The sequence below is a fragment of the Panicum hallii genome, chromosome 7 (genome assembly GCF_002211085.1).
Source record: "Panicum hallii strain FIL2 chromosome 7, PHallii_v3.1, whole genome shotgun sequence".
In the NCBI taxonomy this organism is placed as follows: domain Eukaryota; kingdom Viridiplantae; phylum Streptophyta; class Magnoliopsida; order Poales; family Poaceae; genus Panicum; species Panicum hallii.
Window position 1 is genome coordinate 1,948,155 of NC_038048.1, and position 3,573 is coordinate 1,951,727.

Below are 3,573 nucleotides of genomic sequence, written 5' to 3' on the forward strand. Positions count from 1 at the left end.
GTTGGGGGGGTGATGTGCTCGATGAGCAGGGGTGGAACATGGCCAGCGACGATGAATGGCGGCGGCCGTGATGGGGTGCTCGTGGTCCCGGCGAGGGGCCGGCGAACATGGACCACTAGGACGCGCATGAGCATCACAGGAATGTGGGGGTGCTTTCCCCGTGCCTAATTTGGTCGGAGACAGGGCGGAGGGTGGTGCTCGACGGTGGGGTGGACATCGGGCTCTTACCGGCGGCGAGGGTGGCATGGTGTTCCGCAGGCTGGGACAGCAGAAGGCAGTGAAGGAGGGGCGGGATCGCTTCAGGGAGATGACGTCGTGCTATTGGTGCCCTTGGTCGAGGTGAAGAGGCCCTGTACTGGCGGGTCGACGGGAGGCCGAGCGGCGGCGGAGCAAGGAGCTCGTTGGCGCTGCGGTCCGGCGGTTCTAGTGGAAGAATTGGAAATTGGTTTGCTTTGTGAGCTTTTGTGGGTCGTGACAATGCTGCTCATGCACTGGATCGGGATCTGGGGATGATGGTGGTGGCTGTCGACGATGACCAGGGACGGCGGCGGAGGTCGGGTGAAGGGAGGTGATCGGAGTAGGAGAAATTGAGCGAAATGGAGTTGTGCAAATGCAAGGGCGAGTGCTAGAGGAGCTGTAGGAGGTGCTCGGGGTCCAGAAGAGGATGTGGCTGCGCGCAAGCAGGACCTGGCACGCCGGCGGCGCGCGTGGCGGCACGGGCGGCGGCGGTGCAACATGGGGGAAACAGGAGCGGGCCAGCGCGGGGTCGGGAAGGTGGTGGCAGAGCGGGGAAGGACGCGTGGATCTGCAGGGAGCAGGAGGTGGCACCGATCGGATTGCAACGACGGCGAGCAGCGGCCAGGGGTGGCTCGGGCAGATAGCCGGGCGGCGTGGCACGGCGGGGAGAAGACAGCACGGCTCGGGGAAGGCGATGGGGCTGGGCGGGGGCGGCACGTGGCTCGGCCCAGAGCAGCGTAGGGGCGGCGGGGGCGCATCACATGGCCGGCAGAGCGGCGGCGGCGCGGCGCAGAGAAGAACAGAGGAGGAGGGAGGTAGACGAAGAAGGACTGAAAAGTAATATCCCAAAAACACAGGGGCCCTACTGTAATGTCCCAATAACTTTTAAACCAGAGCTCAAATGAAGATGGGCCCAAAAGCAAAAATGTAGAGTTTTTCAAAACCTATAATTTTGCTTTAAGGTTCATTCATAGAAGAGCTTTGGATTTGAAGTTAATATAAAACTTAGCAAAGTTTCTAAACTTTATATAAATCCTATTTAAAAACTACACTACATATACATCCTATGTGTAGTTTCACCTGTATTTGCGATTTAAACACAAGTTTTTGACTTTTGCCAAAACAACCTTTATGTATTTGAATTCCACTTCCCTTTCTCACCCATTTAACACTAAAGGACCTTTATTAATTTATAATTATATAAAACCAACCCTTTTTCTTAGCATTTAAATTTTTTTAAACATACTTTCACCACATTTTGCATACAAAATCATACTACAATTTAGGGTGTGACAGTACTAATTACCTGAGTGTCACAGCAGCGGCAGAGGGGCGCGGGGCAGCGGAGGCGGCGGCGGGGGCGGTGGTGGCGGGGGCGGGGGGGGGGGGGGGGGGGGGGGGGGGGGGGCGTCTCGGGCGCAGGGGAGAGAAGAGAGTAGTGTGCGTGTGGGGCCTATTAGGGTACCCGTTTCGTCGGCTTGATTTTGGCCGACGAAATTATATTTGGCCGACGAAATTGAGCGGCTTTGGTGCAGTGGCAGTGATTGCGGTGATGATCTACATCCCTGCAAATTATTGAATGAACTTAGCAAATCACAATTTTACCGGAAACCTCCGATTGTGTAGGTTTAATATTCCTATTCATTCCAAATTAGCAATATAAATTATCATGAGAAAAAATGGCATGTATACGCATATATGAAATTCGTATGGGAATGCATATGTAGCAGGGCTAATCTGCGTGCATGGAGCTGTTCAAGCTAGTGGGAGCTGTTCAAGCTAGCGTCCCCACGGAACTAGGAATCCTTTTGTACGTGAGCCATCATCAGATAAAGGACCATAATGAAAGAAAAGATTTGAAGTGTCCGGCAGATTTTATTCTTGTTTGCAACATGCAAAAAGGAGAAAAGGTAGGGCCGTGCAGCCGACGCTTATGTACTACCCTGCTTTTACATCATGGCTTTCTCTGCAGTAGTCATACTTATGGATTCCACTGAATCAGCACACGCTTAAGAATTTTTCTTTATTAGTGTGTCAATCAACCCTTGGGTCCCACCGTGAAAAAGTATGCAGATGCATCAGCATTTTTAATCATAATCGATCATGCTGGGACGAATGCCAAGTTATGTAAAAGGAATGTTTACCTATATTTAAATATTATTTTTATCTAAATATGGCGCTATAACTCAGGGTATTTAGTTGCTATTGAGACTTTGTATTAGCAAAAATCATGGTCTATCAGTGTATGTAGAAAAAGAAAAGAAATAGAAAGGTGAAAAAGAAGCTTGCATGCTGTAGCAAGGTTCCACCACTGCTAGAATCCTTAGCATTAGTATGGAAAGGGAACCCACTATTAGTACCGGTTCCTCATCCGGAACAGCCTGGATGGTACTAAATTGGCATGTATTTAGTACCGCGCGCAATGCCCGGTACTAAATAGCACATTTAGTGCCGACTGGTAACACCAACCGGTACTAAACTCCTCGCCACGTAGGGCGGTTTGGGGCGGCAGTTTAGTACCGGCTGGAGTTCTGCCCGGCTGGATCCACTGGTTGCTTCGGCTCAGACTTCTTTGGCGCGAAGTGATCGGTAACCTCCTTTCTCATTAGTCATTTCGTATGCAATTCCTCATTAGTCATTTTGTATGCTAATTTCAGAGGTGGAGGCTTCTCTTTCTTCTTAGCTGGGTTCTTCTTTACTTAGGAGGTGGCAGTGGCAGGATCCAAGCCTTTGCGTCTTCTTCGCTTTAGAAGGCAGCTGGTGACGGTGGATCCATGCTAGGATCCCTTTGTGGAGTTGGTGATAGCAAATCCGTGCTGAGGCCCCTTTGTGCGGGTGGTGACGGCGGACCCATGCTGTTTGGTGGCGTTGGTGATCTTGGCCTTGCGTTCAGAGCCAATGTTGTGGAATCTGTGGTTCCTTGCGGAAATCTTATGTAGCGCTTATTCCAATAGATCCAAGTGTGGAGAGCATATTGTAGTTCCTCTTCTCCATCGCCTCTAGGGATCTCGAGGTCGAGGTCTTCCCATCCTTTCTCGACTTGGCAACCATGACTCTAGCATAACCTTCACGAATCGGCGCGCCATGAATTGTCCCACTTTGGACAGGTACTTCAGCAATACTGTGAGCCACTACTTTGATCTTTTTTCCTTTGCTGATAAAGAAGCTCGCAAGGGGTCCTCACGGTGATGTCGTCCACGAGGTAACGTTGTTGTCCGCAACTATTTCAGTTCGGTCTCCGGCTGGGTGCTCCGTGGAAGCGGCGCTGCTACAGCGTTGAGAGCCAGGGCTTCTCTCCATATTAGGAACAGATGGAGCTTCTTGTTGTCGTTGGCT